General features: G+C 38.9%; 1 non-coding gene across 1 annotated transcript; it reads left to right on the top strand.

The window, feature by feature from the left end:
• The first annotated feature begins 19,480 nt into the window (after nt 1–19,480).
• Nucleotides 19,481–19,542, top strand: LOC126004939 (U7 small nuclear RNA). Its single transcript, XR_007494143.1, has one exon. It is a non-coding gene; the product is annotated as a U7 small nuclear RNA (small nuclear RNA).
• The last annotated feature ends 2,481 nt before the right edge of the window (nt 19,543–22,023 follow it).

The raw sequence follows: 22,023 nt of genomic DNA on the forward strand, positions 1-22,023 counted from the left end.
TCTCAGGGGAGTGTCACAGAAATATTCCAGCATCTTAACCATGACCATATTTCTGCTGACCAACCCCAAGTTACCAGGGTAGAACAAAAATTATCTATAGTGTCTACAGGAGTATTTAGTGGTACACAGTGTTCTCCTTAGCCCTGTGCCAGAAACCAGGGGTGAGACCAACATGTTTTTTCTATTATCTCACAGAGGAAATCCCCAAATTTACTAACTATGTAGCCACTGTGGGCAAAAGTTTCTCCTGTAGAGAATATAACTGATGATAGAAACACAGAATTTAATTTCCTTTATGGTTTTTCTCAATCACCAGAGTTTCATGAGCTCAAGTCTTATAGATTACTTGATTCCTCTAGGCCCTGCTCTCTTGGTTTGAAAGAATTGTGATCTGTTGATGCATAGGCAGTATGTCCAGCTCTCCTCAAAAGCACAGGTTAAGACAGCTTTACTGGAAGCCTTCCAGTCTCCAAATAACAGAAACCTAAAAAGGTACCTGCAAACAATATACTAACATCAGATTGTTCCAAGTTACGGGAAATCTGAGAGCAGGAATTCCTAGTTAGGTGGCTAATACCAAACTCTGGTGTAATTTTTTTTAACTCAGAGGTGTAAATTGGCTACTACTTCTCTAAAATTTTTATCAAAATAGTGCTTTCCACTGGAAGGAAATGGTAAACAGAAAAACTGTCCCATAAATCTGAGTCTTTCTCTGTGATTTTTTTTTTTTAGTTTTCCTTGGAAACAATCAACAAACTCCTTGTTCAGTATAATCTTTCCCAATCAAAGAAAATGTAGCATGCTTGTTTTAATTGGGGCCATTCTGGGCTGTACTCAGGACTTACTCCTGGCTTTATACTCAGGCATAAACTCTAGCAAGGCTCAAGAAACCATATGCAGGTGTCAGGGATCAAACTCAGGTCAGCTGAGTGCAAAGCAAGTGCCTACCTTACCTGTATTGTCTCCCTGACTCCAGAGAGATAAAATTGACCTGGACACTCAATAATCCCTAGAGTTAGAAGAGTCCTCCATACCTAAGATCAAGGTTCCTCCAACCTACTTGAATGAAAAAGTTCTCTCTTACAGAAATGCAGTAGCGATAATGGCAGTGAACAGTAGTTCACAGCTGCGACTGACCACCTTAAAGGCTTTAAAGCTATAGCATACTATATGAACCTCCCCCAACCTTGACTGCCTTGTGGTGGTAGCCTTGAAACATTGGGCTGAGAAGCACCTGCAAATGGATCACTTTGAGATTCCCAGAAATGTAAGATACTTTATAGCAATGGCACATTGCAGCAGCTTAAGTGTCTCTATCACAAGTGTCTTTATTTCTATCATTTATCCTACCTAATAAATAGAATTCCCTAAATAAGAAATAGGGATTTACAGAAAGAAAGCATATCTATGAAAGCTCAAGTAGAAAATTCAAAAGAGGGCCCGGAGAGATAGCACAGCGGTGTTTGCCTTGCAAGCTTCCGATCCAGGACCTAAGGTGGTTGGTTCGAATCCCGGTGTCCCATATGGTCCCCCGAGCCTGCCAGGAGCTATTTCTGAGCAGAGAGCCAGGAGTAAGCCCTGAGCACCGCCGGGTGTGGCCCAAAAACCAAAAAAAAAAAAAAAAAAAAAAGAAAATTCAAAAGAAAAATGTGCTGGGACTAGAGAGATAGGACAGTAAGTAGGGCTATTGTTTTGTACATAACCCCAATTCCATCCCCACACATGGTACCCTGAGCATCTTCAGAAGTGATTCTGTAGCACAGAGCCAAAAGTCACGTCAAAACAAAGAGAGAAAAAGAGAGACAAGAAAAACAGAACATGAGAGCTTGTTTTCAATATGAAAAACCAAACCAAGGAAAGTTGGAAATCACATAACATGTATGGGCCAGAAGCTAGTAGAGGGTTCATGCTGAGTGCCAGCCTAGAATGTGCCTCATTCATATATGATCCCTTGAAACCACATGACATTTAACCATTTGGTAGGGTAAGGGAAGCTAGAACCCCTGAGCACTGCCAGAATGTCACTTGTGGTCTCTTGGTCATGTAGGCCTGGCCTCCCTCAGCACTGCATGGGAGAAGGAGCCCTTCCATAAAATCACTGAACAGCAGCAAACATGAGTGCTGGCACTACTCAAAGTGTTCTCTATAGTTTACCCACACCAAGGTTCTGAACCACAGACAATTCTCAGCTCCTTTAACAAATGAAAAAAAATTGAGGCACTGGTTAGCTCTATTGCCAACAACACATTCAGGTCCAGAACTTGAAACTGGCCACCTGGCTAAACTCATGCACACAGCATCTGTACTGGATGAGGCTGGCTCTAAGGACTAAGATCTCAGCTTTCAAAGTGAATTGGATAGAGGGGAATGATGGGATAGGGAAAGCCAAATCTGCTAAATTGTGTGACAGTTTACTGAACAGAAAAACTCATGAAAACAAAATAAAATAGTAGTTACAAATGGATTAAAAGAGAATAGGGAAAATTATGATTTGTTGGATATAGCAGGGAGCCATCTTGATGGTTCTTTTGGCTCTATCCTCAGGGATCACTCTTGGCAGTGCTCAGAGAACTCTACATGATACCAAGGATTAAGACAGGATTGGCTTGCATATAAGGCAAGTACTCTACACAATTTTACTATCTCCCCAACCCCAGAGATTATATTTAAAGAGTAGAAAGTGTGTTTTGCAAGATGAATAAGCTCTAGATATCTGTTTCACACCAAAGTGAATATACTAGGGGCTGGAGTGATAGCATGGTGGGTAGGGCTTTTGCCTTGAATTTGGCTGACCTGGGCTTGACTCCCAGAATACCATATAGTCCCTCAATTACTCAGAAGTAATTTCTGAGTACACAGCCAGGAGTAACACCTGAGCATTTCTGGGTGTGGCCCCAAGACCAAAAATAATTACAAATTGAATATACTTAATATTTACTCATAAATGATTAGGCTGGTATATTTTATTATATTCACTCAATATCAGAATAAAACACCTATATGGTAATTCAGTAAGCTAAAAAGTAAACAGGTGTTTGATCAGGAAGAATCCAGGTCAAAAGTCCTAAGCTTTGGGTTTCTTTTCTTAACCTCTCCCCACACCTCCATAAGAGCAGCCCTGACAAATTGGTCTCTCAGACCACATTTTTTTTTTTTTTTTTTTTGGTTTTTGGGCCACACCCGGTAACGCTCAGGGGTTACTCCTGGCTATGCGCTCAGAAGATGCTCCTGGCTTGGGGGATTTTGTATCTTGCTACTTCGTTGTATTGGTTTGTTATTTCTAAAAGTTTGTCAATGGCACTTTTAGGGTCATCTTTATATAATATGATGTTATCTGCAAATAATGTTAGTTTGACTTTTTTCCAATTTAGATTATTTAATTATTTTTCTTGTCTAACTGCTACGGTGAAAAATTTCAATATTGGGGCTGGAGAGATAGCATGGAGGTAAGGCGTTTGCCTTTCATGCAAGAGGTCATCGGTTCGAATCCCAGCGTCCCATATGGTCCCCCGTGCCTGCCAGGAGCAATTTCTGAGCATGGAGCCAGGAGTAACCCCTGAGCACTGCCGGGAGTGACCCAAAAACCACAAAAAAAAAAAAAAAATTTCAATATTAATTATTAATAATGAAAGTAAACATCATTGCCTTGTACCTTATCTCAGAGGAAAGGCTTTAAGTTTATCATCACCATTGGAAGAGCATTCCATTGATACTGATTTTGTTGAATTTTTTTGTTGTTGTTGTTGTTTTGTTTTGTTTTGTTTTTGGGCCACACCTGTTTGACGCTCAGGGGTTACTCCTGGCTATGTGCTCAGAAATCGCCCCTGGCTTGGGGGGACCATATGGGACGCCGGGGGATCAAACCACGGTCCGTTCCTTGGCTAGCGCTTGTAAGGCAGACACCTTACCTCTAGCGCCACCTTCCCGGCCCCTGTTGAATATTTTTTAATCAAGTAAATTTGTCAAATGTTTTCCTTTCATCAATAAATGTGATTATATGGGTTTTATCTTCCCTTTTGTTTATATGGTAATTGCATTAATTTATTTGCATATATAAAGCTACTCTTGCATAACCAGGATGACTTCTACTTAGCATACTGTTTGATCCTATTGATATGTTGTTGTATTCATTTCATTAAGATTTGGTTAAGAATTTTTGTGTTGTTCAGCAGGGATATTGGTCTTTGATTTTCTATTTTAATAACATCTTTGTCATCTCAAAGCACAGAATTTTTTTTGGGGGGGTCACACTCGGCAGTGCTCAGGGGTCACTTCTGGCTCTACACTCAGAAATCGTCCCTAGTAGGGACAGGGAACCATATGGGATGACGGAATTCAAACCACTCTCCTTCTGGATGCAAGGCAAACACCTTACCTCCATGCTATTTCTCCGGCTGCAAAGCACAGAATTTAAACCACTGAACAAAATTCTAAATTCTCCAAAAGCCTCAGATAAAATTATACTCTCAAAAGTAAATATTTCCAACATCCTTCAAAGCATCTTTACTTCATTCTCACCACCATCGTACTGAGATATTCCACAAAACAACTCCAATTTAAATGCCCCAGTGTACAAAATACCACCATGCTGGCTGTTCCCCTCCATTGTCCAGCCCCATCACTTCACCTCATCTTCTCTTCAGTGGACTGGACAATGGCAAATATATATGTCATGGTGCCTTATATCCTGCATCCTCTGCTTGATACATCTGATTCCCTCTGCTGTGCCCAGAATCAGTCACAAGAATCTCTTTAGCCCCTCTGTGTTTAACTTTCATTAAATCAAATACCAGCCCCTCTCATCAGGCTGCTTCTACCCCCAACCACCTTCATTTCGGATGAAACTACGCCTCTAACCTGATGCCACTCCCACAGGGAGCCCTGTTCCTCATCCTCCTTTTTGAGGGCTTAACAAGAACAGCAGCTAGGGAGTAGCTTGGGTGAGACTCAAGCATAGGGGAGAACTGGTGGCCCTATCATAGTACTAAGCGTCAGGAGCAGGGAGAGAGAGGATGCTGAGAAGGCAGTCCCTGCCTTAAGTAACTTACAGCAACAAAAGACAGAACAAGATAGTAGTAAGTGAAAGAACTAACACAAAATTTTTTTATTTTGTTTTGATTAGGGGCCACACCCAGCTGTAGTCAGGGATTATTCCGGGCTTTTGAGGGTACAGGGTAGCGAACCTGGACTAGCAGATACAAGGCAAAGGCCTTACTCACTGTACTGTTTCTCCTAACTTTTCTGAATCCTAATTAAAGAATTATATGACTATTATCTTTGACTATGAAGTTCTTTGGCATCTTCCTTGGGTCCTAAAGTGGCTCGTTCAAACAACATACAAAACTCACCTCCACATGCAGTTTATATTCTCACCAGGGTTTACATAGAGTTGATTAAAAGAAGGACACAAAACAGAAAAACAAAGCATTTGCAAAGGAAATTTGTGCTTTCTAGTTTAAACCTGTATCAATTCCTCTGCCCCTGCCTGAGAAAAAAAATTTTTTGTTTTGTTTTTTTTGTTTTTGGGCCACACCCGGCAGTGCTCTGGGGTTACTCCCGGCTGTCTGCTCAGAAATAGCTCCTGGCAGGCACGGGGGACCATATGGGACACCAGGATTCGAACCAACCACCTTTGGTGCTGGATTGGCTGCTTGCAAGGCAAACGCCGCTGTGCTATCTCTCCAAGCCCTGAGGAAATTATTTGGCTACTCAAACAGCATAAGTCATTTCTCTTTGTTTGGGAACTTAGTGGTTATACACAAGAGAGAAAGTAAATAAGATAAAAAGCAAAATATATACAAAATTTTTCATTTGGTGAGCCAAATGAAAATCATCTGAACATATCCCTATGGAAAAAATAATCAATTTTTCATAGACTTGTTATAAATTTCATAAAAATATATTGTACACATATTTTTAAAGTAAGAAAATGGCTTTTTTACTGATAGTTAAAATAAATGGTGGTAAGAATTATTTAAAATGTTTTCTGAGGTCTATAGTTTGTGACCTGACTGCTAAAATATAGATGATTTGGATAAGTTTGTTTTCCTAGGATAAATAGGAGACCTTAGCTTAGCTTATTATAAATCTAATATGAAAGAATTTCACAGTCAGGTCATTTAGTAATTGGTATAAATCTTTCCAAGATATTATTTCCCTTGAATTTCTACCATTTAGCAGATACCTACTGACTATATGCATTAAATAATTGCTCAACCCATTGGTGAGCAACACATTGTTCCCATAGAAAATAATCAACAGGAAGCAAAGCAAGAGAAACAGCGCTTAATGCAATCAAGTTAGGCCTACCATTCATCCAGTAGATTCTTCCTGAGCAGAATGCCAGGCCAGGAATCAGGACTAAATTGCTCAGGTGGGTTGACTTCTCAATTCCTGATCCAGCCAGACTGACTCCATTTTTAAGCAAGTAGCCTGGTTTTCCTCATTATAAGAGCAACTTTTCTGAAGCACATTTTTTTTCATTCTAAGTGAAAGACTCTGCTCCGATATACATATCCTGATTCTTCTGGAAACTTAACAGAGATCTATGGGATCCCAATAGAAATATAGGGGTAAATGCACTCACTGCAACTGGAAAACAGACACTGGAAAAGTGAATCATGAACACAAATCATGGGCTGCCCACTTGTCACATCTCAAAAAATAGTCAATGTTGTCTCTGCTCTGTGCCAAATTAGAGAGACACCAGACCTGCATCTGCCTCTTCATAAAGGCATGTAAATATATATATATATATATGTGTGTGTGTGTGTGTGTGTGTTACATGTCAATTACATAAAAGTAATAGGCAGAAGGGATCAGAGAGATACCACAGTGGTAGGGCATTTGTCTTGCAGTGGCCAACACAGGATGGATTGTACCTGGGTTCAATTCTAGCATCCCATATGGTTCCCTGAGCCTGCCTGGAGCAATTTCTGAGGCCAGAGCCAGGAGTAACTCCTGAGCACCACTGCTTGGTGTGGCCCAAAAACCAATAAATAAATAAATAACCAAATAATAGACAGAAGAATGAATAAAAGATTGGTCTAATCTACTGCAGCAGATCCAAGAGGGTACATCCAAGTGAAAAAAAATAAATCTTCTGGGTTTCATCACACTCATTCTTTTTGATTGTTTTTTGTTTTGAGGCCACCTGGCTCTGCTCTTCCTCCTGGCAAGAGCTCTTGGACAACCATATAATGGGTCAGGAATTAAACCTGAGATAGCCACTTGCAAGGCAAATGCCCTGTACTATTACTCTGACCTCTCATCAGGCTCACTCTTAACTGTTATCACATTATTTGCTGTGTTGTATATTTCTTCAAGAAGCTATAAATATATTAAGTAATATCAAAATTTGCAGTCTTGGAGTGATAGTACAGTGGATAAGGTACTTGCCTTATACTCAATCAACCCACATTCTATCCCCACATTCTGTCCCCTGAGCACAACTAGGAATGGTCCCCATGCACAGAGTTGAGAATAAGCCTTAAGCACCACTTGAAGTTGCACCAAAACAAAAAAAATTAAATTTAAAAATAATTCTCAGTCTTAGCTGAGAAAACAAGTGATGCATCAATGTGGTATTTGACCACATCAAATACATAACACCAGATGTCAAAACTTCAGGAGTTTACAGAATCAGAAGTCGGAGTCACCTTAGGGCCACCTCTCCCTTAGTAGACTCAAATCTGTGTCAAAACCATGAAAAAAGCAAGTCTTTGACTACTGGGGGAGCGGGGAGCATATCAAAGAGGTAGAACAAGAGTCAACAGTGTGGAATGAGAAATAAGCATTTCTGTTCACTGTTGGCAATGACAGTGACTGGCTGATTAGAGCTGCAGAGATCAGGACTCATTATAGGGCATGCGATGGAGTGCTTGCTAGGAAAGAAGGGTAACAAGCTTCTAAAAAGCTGATTTATTATACCAGGAACTCATACTAGGATCCCAAATAGGAATAATAGGGTGTTCCTTCAGTCTAGTAAGCGTTCGCCCCAGGATTCCTTCAAGATCACGCTCCCTTTGACATATCATTAATGATTTCATTTGCACTCAGTTTTTCAATATTCCATCTCAGTAGTTCCCAACTTGGGAACTACAGAGTGGAAATAGAGGTCCTGGCAATCAGATAAGCACCACCTAGAGAATGACTTCCTCTCAGTATATTGACAGAGCTTCTTTATAATAGAGAGCCTGAGACATAAAATGAAAATTTACTCAAAAGCAACAAGCTGAGTTGCCCTGGGCACCACCCCAACCTGTAGCTACACATGGAGTCACTTAGTAGTAAACAAAGTCACTGGCTCTAATTTTCCTGCCATTTGTGCAAGACTTCAGTCTCTACTAAGAAAACTTCCCTATAAGTTGCCAGGAACTGTTTCTCTGCTTTCAAACAGGTTTTAACCTCTCCTGGAGGCCACTGGGTGGCGCTGCATCTGTAAATCTCTCCTGCTTGGTCACGAACCTGTGGTCAAGGTCCAGTTCCCCAGAATAAAGCTACTAAATGACTGATGGAAGAATCTTGGGTGTACCAATTCCTTTCTTTGCTACTTTCCTCATCACAGTAATATTAATGACACACACGATATTTTATAAGGTATTTTTAGAAACAAAAAACTTCTGATTTTTACCTGTAATCCCCAAACAATAGATTTAAATTCTATTCTAAGGTAAATCCAGGGGAGGTTGGTCATAAAGAAAAAAACCAAAAACAAGTTCCATACTGTACTCAAAACCATCTCTCCCATAATTTGCTCTCAAAATACACATCTTCTTTGAACCTGACAACTAAACTTCTATGAGTTCAAGAAAATAAAAAGTATAAGATTTTAATGTATGCAGCTTAGAAGACTGAAAGAGAAAAATACCTCAAATAACTCCTAGAACAGAAAGTGCTAAATTCATTTTGGCGCCCATATCATAGCACACAGTCAACTGTTAAGACAAGGAGATCTACTTAGAGATGGTACAGAGATATCATTTGCCTTGCATGATGTTGTTCCAGGTTTAATTTCTGGTATTGCTTATGATACTGGATCCCACCAGGGGTGATCCCTGAGCATACAGAGTCAGGAGTAAACCCTGAGTTCCATGGAATATAGAATAACCTCATCCCATCAAAAATGTAATACTAGTCCATATTAGTAAGAAAAGATTAGATATAGTGTGCTTACACTTTCAAAATGAAGCCTGAAGTAGGGATTGGGGAAAGATGTGTATATGAACATTATATATTAGGAACAAAATATATTGGCATCAACAATCTTTCTCCCTCTCCCCATTCCTAATAAAGAGCAACTTGTCATGCAGATCCTTCATGAAGCTGATCTAGGTGACAGTAACTAAGAGGCAAATGTTAGTGTCCTCCACTGGCTACATAATTTCCATGAGACCAGAGGAAAGCACTAGGGCATGAAAAGAGGCAATCTGCCAGGAAGGAGATAACCAAAATGTTTCTGGAGGCTTCCAAATGAGAAACATGAAGATCCCAGACAATTAATAAAGACTTAGACAGTAGAAGGGAAAACCAGCTGAGGTAGGACTAGTGTGCTTTGCTGTCTCTTGTACCTCAGGATGCCTCAGAGCCTACAAACCAATCCCTGACAAACATCAGTGAGGACTAGGGATCAGATCTGAGTTTCTTTACTTGTGTCTAACTGCCCTGAAGGAAACTATAAGAAACCTAGTATATGTGAGTGGTGATATAGTACAGGAGTAAGGCATTTATTTTGCATGAGACCAAGCTGGGCTCAATTCCTAGCACAGAATATGGTCCTCCAAGCCCCATAATGAGTGATCCCTGAGCATATAGGCAGGAGAGATCCCTGAGCACAGTCGGAGGCCCCAGAAACAAAAATGTTGTCTATCTAAAAGGTAGAAGAATCTATGAAAAATGCAAGCAAGAATGCCCCAAAATAATCTCAATGGTTACCTGTGCAGAAATATTAAGTATGTAGTTCATCACAATGAACAGGTATTACTTTCATCATTTACCTGATTACTTCTCAGGACTGTGGTTTGGGGTGAGGCAAGTGAGGTAGCTCAAGTGCAAAGTTTAAGTAAGTTTAAGAGTATGCAATATATGGCTGCAAACTCCACCTCGCTTATCTGGCTCTATTGATGCCCAAGTCCTCATGCAACTATAACATCAGGCACACAATAACAGAAAGAACACTCCTTATATCATGGAAACTGGATCTCTAAAGTAAAACTAAAGCAAATCTTTAGCTCTCCCAGCAAATAAATGCCTCCCTTTTCTCTTGTCCTCATTTGAAACCTAAAGGACAAAATCAGAAAAAGATGACAGCAATCTCCAAGCAAATACTAAAAGCAATCCCCTGCTTTCTAGATGAGGAGCTGCATTTCACAAGAACCTACAAGCTTTCCCCACCAATTTAGCCCCATCTATGAATGGAACCCAGTAAGAATCATGGGAAGAAAATTTGGGAATTGGGAAACATCTGCACAGATTATACGTGACTTCAGAGACTGATAACATGTACCCATGAAATGGGTAGAAATGGGTAGTAGAAATGCATACAGCTGTGTATGACAGTGTGCCCTTCTTTTCACTGCAAAAATAGGAAAGAATAGTACCAAAGCCACTATCTGAATTTCAGCCGAGTTGAAATAGCAACTTAGAAGTCTACTTAGAGACTCTGAAGTTCTCTGTTGTGATTCAGGATGTTAAAAATATCTCAAAATTGCATTTCATAAAAAACAAAGCTATATTTCCCACTATTCCCATAATTAAAAGAAACCTATAGGACTGAAGAACAGTACAGTGGATAGGGCACTTGCCCTACATGTGGCTAACCTAGGTTCAATCTTTGGCATCTCAGATGGTCCCCTCAGCACTGCAAAAAAGTAAATCCTGACCACAGAGTTAGAAGTAACTTCTGAGCAGAATCAGGTCTGGCCCCAAAACAAAAACAAAAACAAATTTAAAACTTAAATTAAAACATTAATAAATTGCCAAAACCACACTTATTTGCCAATTATCTTTATTTCTTTTGGAGGGCACATCTGGCAGTGCTTAAAGATTACTCAGGAATTACTCCTGGTGGGCTCAGGAAATGATATGGCATATCAGGGACAAAACCCAGGCCCTCTGTGTGCAGGCTAGACCTTACCCACTATACTATTGCCCCAGTATCTGTACTTTATTTCCTTTTATTGCAAAACCTAGTGCATACCTTGCAAAATGTTTATTGCTGTTTTCTTGTACCTCTCCAGCTGAGCTTTACCATTAGCCTGCGTCTGAGCTATGCTGTTTACCAAGCCTTTGCCTCCCTCTTCTGTTGAAAATAAGAATCACAGCAGCAAACAAATTCTCTGGAAATCATGGAAAAGTCTATGCAAGGATGTTTTCATAAGCAATGTAAAGTGACTTGAAAGTAAGTCTGGTATTACAATATTATCTATATAACATTCAAATGAATACTTCCCAGAAAAAAATAAAGTTGAAATTAGATTATATCAAATCAGAATAAATTGCATACCTACCTGAGTGACTGAACAAAATCATTGGAGTTATTCTTCGGTCACTGGGCTAAAAGAATCAAGATTGATTTTTTGCTTCTCTTTCAATAAAATCTAAAACTCCCTGGTAACCTGAAGCATTATCGAAGTCCTGTATCTTGCAAGGATTGATGTGCAAAGGAATAAAAATCTATCTAAAAACTTTCAACAGCTATACGGATGGTTTAATTTGCATGGTCTCATTAGACAGGGATTTTTAAAAAAAAACATTAGTCTCACAAATTAGAAAAACAGTAAGTTTTCATGCTATCAGAGATCTCAATCATAAAATTAAATATACCTTTGCAAATGCAGTTATATTCCAAAATAATCAATTATAATATCTTGCAATATTTAGTGATCTGCAGGGAACTTTGAAATTCTGAATGACATTCTACTTTCCTAAACATAATGGAAGTTTTTATGGGATCCTTATGATTTTTAATATTTTACTTTGGGGGGGTAATGGTCCTTACGTGGTGGTACTCAGCGTTTATTTCTGGCTCTGCACTAAGGTGGTGTTCAAGAGATTACATGGATGGTGGGGATGGAACCTGGATTGGTCACATGCAAGGCAAATACTACCAGCTGTACTATTCTCTGGCCCATTTAATATTTTACTTTTGTAAAATATATAATTCTGTTGAGATTCTATATAAACAAACTATTAGTAATGATCCTACTACTGTATTCATCACCAGTGTACCTCTCTTCCTCTCCCAAGAATTTCAATATCCTTCTCTCCACCCAACACAAGAGGCTTGGGGAGACCACTAGTAAACTTCCGGTTCCCAGCTCACTGCGGACCTTTTTGTTTGTTTGTTTGTTTGTTTGTTTTTCGGGCCACACCAGTTTGATGCTCAGGGGTTACTCCTGGCTAAGCGCTCAGAAATTGCCCCTGGCTTGGGGGGGACCATATGGGACACCAGGGGATCGAACCGCAGTCCTTCCTTGGCTAACGCTTGCAAGGCAGACACCTTACCTCTAGCGCCACCTCGCTGGCCCCTGAACTTTTTTTTTTTTAATCTGGGGACAGGGAGGCTTTTGCGGGTAGGTGAAACTGAGAGGCTGCAAGCCTAATGCCTTCTACTGAGTTTAAATGGGGCTCCCAGGCTTCTGCTCCCCCAACAGTCTTCCCTTTCATCTTCCTGGACTCCAGGGCCACCCCTGGGCATCCACCCCTGGGAGCAAAGAGGTGGATGCTGGGGAGGACTTTAAAGGGGGCCCCAGGCTTTCACCAGCCCCCACCCAACACAAGAGGACCACGATTGGGAAGGTCGCCGGCAACTTTCCCATTTCACTTGGGTCATCTTTTTGACTGTAACCCATGGGTCGATCCATAGAGTCTGATGATGTGTGCACATGCGCGTATAGGTCCACTGTATATATGACTGTTTAATCTACGTTTGCAATATGCAGAATGCCTATATTGTATAATGTCCTTCCCCTCTTTTGCTCACCACCTTAATAACTCATTCTAGTCCTTCACTCCCTCATCCCCACCTGTTATTACCCCACATTTAACCCTCTTTACCCTCAGTTCTTGGCTCTTCATGAAGCAGATAATTATTCTCACTCCAGCCAGCTGCCAACCAGCTCCCAAAGTGAAAAGATAGACAGACACTCAGCCGGAGAAGAAACCAATACTCTTGCTCTCAGTGGCCTCCTTTCCTCCACCTCCCTTCACTGTGGACGTTTCCTTGCTACCAGACTTGTTTTCTGAGAAGTCCCCACTTGAGGACATGTGACTGCTGGGAGCTGTTTTTCAGACTCCACTAGGCCAAATCACAAATCAAAGCAGTGCTCTGAATTTTACACTCCCCGCAGCCCGAATATTTCTAAAGACTTAAAAGGGTCATGTATATCTCCTTTGAATATTTCTTTAGATGTATTCCCTTAACAGGTATAACCTTTATTGGATATCCTCTTACATAACAACAATTTCCCTCATTGGGGTGTGTGTGTGTTTGTGTGTGTGTGTGTTTGTGTCCAATAAAAAAATTCTGGTAGTAAAGTCTCTCCGTTTAGTTTATTTTAGAAACAAGGGGATTGTTGGACTCGTTCCCTTGGCCCCCATATGCACCAGTAATACTTTGTAGCATTGTTCCTTTTTTGCATAGGCACATTAAAATGGGAAAATATTACATATTCAAACAAGTTCTTATCTAATAGAGATAGGAACACACAAATTTTGTGATACAGTGGTGCCTTAACCCTGAACATTGTCATAATGACTTAGGTTAGGCTTCAGAAGAACAGGCATTGGCCATTCACCTCCAAACCATGGATACTATTTATAAAAACAACCAGGGTTGTCTATAACATCACCAAAAAGCAAACCTCTACCAGGGAAGACCCTACCACTGCCCTGGCACTGACTTATTTCAAACAGGGTTCTTTTAACACCCAGATGACTTAGCAACAGCAACAACTCCTGCACTCGGGGCAGGGCTCTCTGCGTTGCCCTCTAATGGTGAGCTGAAACCAGAGGACGCTCCACATCATCCTGACTTAGATGTAGGATATGCACAGAAACCAGAATCTTTAACTACAGACACCTGATGCCAACAACAACGATTGTACAAAAAAACATTTACTGGGACCACAGAGAATGACTCAGAGGTTGGATAACCTAGTGCCTGGAGCCCAGAGTTGGTCTTATGCTAGAATACGTCAGGGGGAAGGTCTCCCTGTATTTAGACCAAGGCTTTTCCTTTCTATTTCTCCCATATTTTGCTGGGCCTATGCAGAAAACAACAATTGCCACTCAGACCCTTTTTTACAGTATTTCTTTAACTCTTATCCTTAAAAAAAAAGAAAGAAAGAAAGAAAAGCTTACTAAACTTTCTGCTATTGCTTCAATGAGTTCATTAGCGATACAATAATTTTCACAAATATACTTGCTACTAAACTTTTTCTTCTTTCCTTCTCTTTCATTTTTTTAGTTTTTCTTTTTATTTTCTATTTTTTTTGCTTTTTTTGCTTTTAGTCATCTTGAAACAAATGTATTATGATCAATTATGTCAGCTATGTGATGCATTCTCTTTAAATAAATTTTAAACAATAAAAATAAATAAATATGGGGCCGGGCGGTGGCGCTAGAGGTAAGGTGCCTGCCTTGCCTGCGCTAGCCTAGGATGGACCGTGGTTTGATCCCCCGGTGTCCCATATGGTCCCCCAAGCCAGGAGCGACTTCTGAGAGCATAGCCAGGAGTAACCCCTGAGCGTCACCGGGTGTGGCCCAAAAACCAAAAAATAAATAAAATAAAAATAACAATAAATAAATAAATAAATCCTCTTACAATCAAAACTAATTTCAATATCTCTCCCCCTCCTCCTCCCTAACTCGATAATGTCAATAATTATGCAACCTTGAGACCTTTGTTGCTACATATGAGGAAGAGCAGATCATTCTGAATTATCTTTTCATCTGCCTTTTTCTTCTGACTGATTTCACTCACTAATTTCACACCCTCTAGTCCCATCCATGTTGCTGCAATTTATATGATTTTGTTCTTTCCTAGAGCTACATGGTATTCGTTATGTATATATACTACAACTTCATGATCTAGTTATATGTAGTAAAACAGCATGTTTTTCTGAGGAGGCAGACTATGCAGCATACATTATTGTCACTATTATGAAGTCATGCTGGGCCCACCTAATTTCCATGGAGGGAGCAGATGAGTATAGAAAATTGTGTCTCAAAAGGAGACAGACTACTTGTTCACTCTGTTAGCCATTCTATATATGTGCTTACAATAGATGCCCATTATCCTCATAGGAGGAAATTAGACTCTTTTTTTTTTTTTTTTTGGTTTTTGATCCACACCCAGCAACGCTCAGGGGTTACTCCAGGCTCTGAGCTCAGAAATTGCTCCTAGCAGTCTCAGGGGACCATATGGGATGTCTGGGATTCAACCTGGTTTTCTCTTGGGTAGGCCATATGCAAGGCAAAATGCCCTACCACTGTTCTATCTCTCCAGCCCAAAATTAGACTTTAAAATTAACTTGGGCTGCAAGAATAGAACAGTGGGTAAGGTACTTGTCATATATGCAGCTTACCCAGATTCAATCCCATTATCACATATAGTCCCCCAAACCCTTCCTAGAGTTATCCCTGAGTGCACAACCAGGACTATGCCCTGAGCCAACAACCAGAAGTAAGCCTCGAAGAACACTAGGTGTGACCCAAGTAAAACAAAAGAAACTAAATTGTCCATACCAAAAAGGTTTAGTAAAAGGCAGAGATAGGTTGCAGCTCTCAATAATAGCAACTTAAATTATGTTTTATTGATTAAAGAATAAGGAGAAACTGATATGACATGTCTATCATCTAAATACATAGGAAAGACCCAGCACATAAGGAGGAAATATGGAGCATAACTTTTAACTCAGTTGTAGGTTTGTGACCTCCTGTCTCTACACAATAAAGGAGTAGGAGAAACCTGGATAGGCTGGCCATGGGCACATAAGTAAAGCTTTTATCCTAACATAATGGCTAATGTAGCAGACAGAATTCTGAGAGGACATCCAAAAGGGGAGGACCCTTATGGATTCAAATATTCTTCCAGTGATCCAGTAACACAGTCACCTAAATGATACTTTGTAGAGTTTTGCATATGTAATTAGATTCCACATAAAATTATCATCAGATGGAAATATGTCCTGATGGTCCTGTTAAAATCAATTGATTCCTTTAAACCTGATGTAGAAGTCAGAATAAGAATGCCTCCCCCAACCCCCAAAAAGAATGGAAGAGTTCATACATCAGAAAAGAATGGTGGTATATACGTAGTTAAAAAATAAAACTCAGTAATATTGGGATTGGAGAGATAGAACACCAGATAGGGTGCTTGCTTTGCATGATACTGATCTGGATTCAATCCCTGGTATCCCATATGGTTCCCTAAACTCTAGTAGGAGTGATCCTTGAGCACACCTGGCAGTACTCAGTGCTTACTCATATTGGAAAGAATGATACAAAACTTCAAGGACCATTGCTTCAGAGGTTCATAGTCTTAAAACTACTTTTTCCAAGAATCATTAAATGAGGTTCTTTTAAAGATAAGATAAACTTCACAAACATGCATAACTTTTAGAAAATAGAGGCAATAAATTCTTTCATCTCAATAATCCCACTCAAAGTCAATGGCCTAAAGTTTTTTCTTCAATCGAGAGAAACAAAATAGCAAGAAGGATCAAAAACTGAACCCAGCTTTCTGTTGTCTGCAAAAGACATATCTGAAGAGTCACAGTAAGTACAGGCTAATGTTAAAGGCTGGAAAATAATCTTATAGGCAAATAATTCCACTGCATTAATCATATTTTTATCAAACAACACATATTTCAAATTTTAAAGGCTATAAAGGACAGGAATGGTTATTTTTAGTGACCAAGGGATCATCAATACATGAAGAACTCATACTTATACATTTATATATGCACCTAATGATAGGCCATCAAAATATTTTAAGTGGGGGCCGGGCGGTGGCGCTGGAGGTAAGGTGCCTGCCTTGCCTGCGCTAGCCTAGGATGGACCGCGGTTCGATCCCCCGGCGTCCCATATGGTCCCCCAAGAAGCCAGGAGCAACTTCTGAGCGCATAGCCAGGAGTAACCCCTGAGCGTCACAGGGTGTGGCCCAAAAACCAAAAAAAAAAAAAAAAAAAAAAAAAATATTTTAAGTGATTTCTAATAGGCCTGAAGGAAGAGATTGGCAGTAATACAAAAGAGGTGGGAGATTTTAACACTATCATTGCTGGAAAGATGAACTAGGCAAAGAAACGCTACCCTTATAGTAGCTCTCCCACACATGCTATCTTGTCAAGCAGGAAAAAAAGGCCCAGCTCCACAACTAAATTCCAAAAGAACATGGTGGCCACCAAATCTTACCAGATAAGTTAGTATGAGCTGATAACACTCGGTGGGGCCCTCATTCTAAGAAGGCCTTCTTAGAGTGAAGGCAGACATATTTCCCCTCTCTACCTGAAAGCACAGCAGCCCAGAGTCACACCTGACACTCTCTGGAATAGAATTGACCCAGCTCCAAAGCTGAACCTCATCAAACTGCCAATCCGACAAGTTGTTCCAGATCTATAGCTTCTAACTATGCTATCACATATGTTACACCTCCAAATTTTATAATACCACCATCCCAATAGAATCACAGCAAATATTACGAAAAAGTCACAGAAAAGACTACCAAATTCAGTGAGTCTAAAAAATAACACAGAAGATAACAAGCACTGATTACCACAATAGATCCATAAATAACCAAAGTGACATTTGAAAAATAATGACTATCATAAATTGACTATTATTGATCTAAGTTGGATAATTTCATTTGCCATTGTAATGTAAAAAAAATATCAAGTGAATTTGTTTATTTATGCCTTTCAGGGAGCAGGCTGGGGTGGAAAACAGTACATTTGTAGAGAAAAGGTCACGTTGATGGTGATATTAGTGTTGAAACATTTAATGCCTGAGACAATTATATTATGAATAACTTGGTAAATCATGATTTATAATAAAAATGTTTAAGAAGAAAAGAAACACTAACTTTAATGTAAGAAATAGAATAGACCTAGCAGATATAGATAGTTCCTTTTAATCACCAACCCTCAATATTTTATTCTTCTCTAGGGACATTCTCCAGGATCAACTACATGCTTAGTCACAAAACATATTTCCATAAAACCAAAAAGAGAGATGTTTTATCAAGTATCCTTTCAGTCAACATGTTTTAAAAATTGAAAATAACTACAAGCAAAAAGAAAATGAAGGATTTTAAGTCAAAAAGGGTATCTGAGAATAATAATTGAAATTCCAAATACCATTTCAGATAGTTTCATTTGCAATCTCTAAAAATTTTTAGAAAATACTTTGGTAAAAAACATATGAGGTGGAAATATAGTACATGGGCACCCACCTTGCAAATGTCCATCCAGGGTTTGATCCCCAGTACCCCATATTGTCTCCCAAGTATTACCAGAGTGATCCAAGTTCTGATAATTGTTGGGTGTGACTCCAAAAAAAGAAGCAAAAATAAAGTATATTGTGATATTTAGAAAAGTCTGATAATTGGATCCTATTTTAAATATTTTTAAATTCAAGATTGAACCCAGAAAGAGGTGCAGTGTGTGTGGTAAGCCACCCCACCACCATGCCCACAGGTGGCAGTAAGCAGCAGATAGGACCCATAAAGTTATGCTCAATGAAAAGAAAGCTTATCTAGTCTAGTCAATGAACCCTAGCACAACATGTAGAAAAACCACACTCTAAAGAATCCAATGGGAGGAGCTGGAGAGATAGCATGGAGGTAAGGCCTTTGCCTTTTATACAGAAGGAAGGTGCTTCGAATCCAGGGGCGATTTTCTGAGCATAGTGCCAGGAGTAACCCCTGAGCACTGCCGGGTGTGACCCAAAAAAAAAAAGAATACAATGGGGAAACAACACATGACACCATCAGCTTAGAGAATGAAGATAACTCTGCAGATACAAGAAGTACAGGCACTTATATATAGTCTCTCAGATAAAGATTTTAGAGAGGAAATATGAAGGATATTCAAAGAACTCAAAGAAACTATGGAACAAATTGAAGAAACCACAAATATAATCAAGATGATATGAAAGTAGAAATGAGAAAACGTCAAAGTGAAATAACAGGAATGACAAACTTGGTAGGTAAATGAAAAATTTACTGAAAAGCCTCACCAGGAGAGTAACAGCTGCTGAAACAGAATCAGTGAGCTGGAAGATGAGCTTCATAGAAACTTCATTAATAGAAGATTAAATGATCAGAGAATAGAAAAAATCCTCAAAGAAGTGAACTGATCAAAATATAATTCTGAAATAAACTCAATAGAGACAACATAATAATAATGGGATTCCCAGAGGCCCAGGAAGAAAAATAATCAACAGTCAAGGATATCAGTTCTCAGAGCTAAAGAGTGAATGCAAGTGTTACAGCTCTTTTAGAATTTGTCCAGCAGGCCTTCTGGTCTCCACCGGAAGCCCCCCCCCCCCGCCAAAAAAAGAGTGAATGCGACCACATCCTGCATGCCTGAAGAATACCAGCTAAAAGAGATCCAAAGCAAAACATCATAAGGAACATCCCAGACACTGAAGACAGCAGAATTTTAAAAAAAATACATACAAAGGAGCATTCTTAAGATTCACAGCAGGTTTGTCACAAGCAACCCTAAAAACCCAAAGGCAATGATGGGATATAGTAAAAAAAAATAAATGAAATGAAATAAATGCTTCTCAAAAAGTACTTTACCCAGCCATATTTACATTCAGGTTTGAAGAAACAATACACAGCTTCATAGATAAACAACAGCTCAGAAACTTTACAGACTCCAAACCAGCCTTAAAAGAAGAACTGAAAGGTCTACTACCTAGCAAGACAAACCCAAAAAACATACCAAACTCCTACTAAAAGATGACAATAAATACCTTGACAATCATCTCTCTCAGTATCAAAGGACTAAATGCACCATTTAAGAGACACAGAGTGGCAAATGGATCAAAAAGTTTAATCCAATGTTTTGCTGCCAGCAAAAAACACATATGAGTAGTAGGAGCAAACATAAACTAATGTCAAAGGTTAGGGCACAGTAATTCAAAAGAACAACTCCCATAAAAAGTTGGGATAGTCATACTAATATCAGATTACAGAGACTTTAGACATGATGGACTGAAATTAGAAGTAAATTACAAAGAGATACAGAAAAAACTTAAATACCTGAAAATGAAAAATCTCACTACTGAACAACTAAATGGTCAGAGACAAAAATCAAAGAGAAAATCAAAAAATTCCTGGAAACAAATGAGAATAAAAAATCATATTATCAAAATTTGAGGCACACAGCAATAGTGGTACTAAGCAAATATTTTATAGCTTTGCAAGCATTCATCAGGAAGGAAAAGGAAACCTACATAAAAATATATTGAAGCATCTTAAAAAATTGGGAAATGATTAATAAACTGAACAAAAATAGGCATACAAGAAAATAATAAAACTCATAGAAGAAATTAATAAATTGGAAATCCAAAAAAAACATTCTGAAAGATCGATGAAAGCAAGAGTTTGTTTTCTGAAAGAAAAAAAAGATGAATAAACCATTAGTAAGACCACAAAGAAAGGGAGAGAAACTTAATAAACCATATAAGAAATGAAAAGGGGAAGGTAACTACAGATTCTGTGGAAATTCAAAGAATAATCAGAGATTACTTTGAGAAATGTTATGCCACAAAAATAGAGAATTTGGAAGCAATAGAAAAAGTCTTGGGTTCTTATAACCTTCTGAGGTTGATCCAAGATGATCTTGAATATCTTAACAGACCTATTGCTATTGGAGAAGTTGAAATGATAATCAGAAGGTTTCCCAAAACAAAAGCCCTGGCCAGATGGATTCACTAGTGAATTTTTTCAAATCATTAAAGAGGATTTGATGTCAATACTTTTCAGGCTCTTCCAGGAAATTGAAGAAACAGAAACACTCCCAAATAGTTTCTATAAAGTTAATATCACCCTGATACCAAAACCAGACACACACAAAAAGAGAACTATAGGCCAATATTCTTGATGATCACAGATGCAAAGATCCTCAACAAAATTAGGATTCAGTGGTTCATCAAGATCACACACCAAGAGTAAGAAGGATGCATTCCAGAGATGCAAGGATGGTTTAACATATGCAAGTTGATTAAAGTAATGCACCATATCAACAAAAAGAAAAAAATTACATGATCATATCAATAGATGTAGAGAAAACATTTGGCAAAGTCTAGCACCATTCATAATTTAAAAAAATCTCTCAACAAGATGAGAATGGAATGAACTTTTCTCAATATAGTTAAGGCCATTTACCACAAACCTCTGGAAAATATTATAGTCAATGAGGAAAAGCTAATAGCCTTCCTTTAAGAACTAGAATAAGACAAGGTTGTTCCCTCTTGCCACTTCTATTCAACATAGTACTGGAAATGCTTGCCATAGCAATCAGGAAAAAAAAACATATCAACTGTATCGAGGTAGGAAAGGAAGAAGTCATTGTTTGAAGATGACATGATACTATATTTAGAAAATCCTAAAGAATATACCATGAAATTTCTAGAAACAATATACTTGTACAATAAAGTGGCATGCTAAAATAAATAAGTTTCTAGAAACAACAAATTTGTACAATAAAGTGGCATGCAAAAATCTATGGCCTATTTATATACAAATAAAGACAGAGAAGACATAGACATTAAAAAACAATCATATTCACATTAGTGCCTCAGAAATTCAAATACCTTGGAGTAAACTTAACTAAAGAGGTGAAAGACTCATACAAAAAACTACAAGACACTGCTTAAAGAAATAAAAGAGGGGGCTGGAGAAATGGCATAGTGGTAGGCCATTTGCCTAACATGCTGCTGACCTGGGATGGACCTGGGTTTTTTCCCCAATATTCCAAGTGGTTCCTCAAGCCTGCCAGAGAGATTTCTGAG

The sequence above is a fragment of the Suncus etruscus genome, chromosome 3 (genome assembly GCF_024139225.1).
Source record: "Suncus etruscus isolate mSunEtr1 chromosome 3, mSunEtr1.pri.cur, whole genome shotgun sequence".
NCBI lineage: Eukaryota > Metazoa > Chordata > Mammalia > Eulipotyphla > Soricidae > Suncus > Suncus etruscus.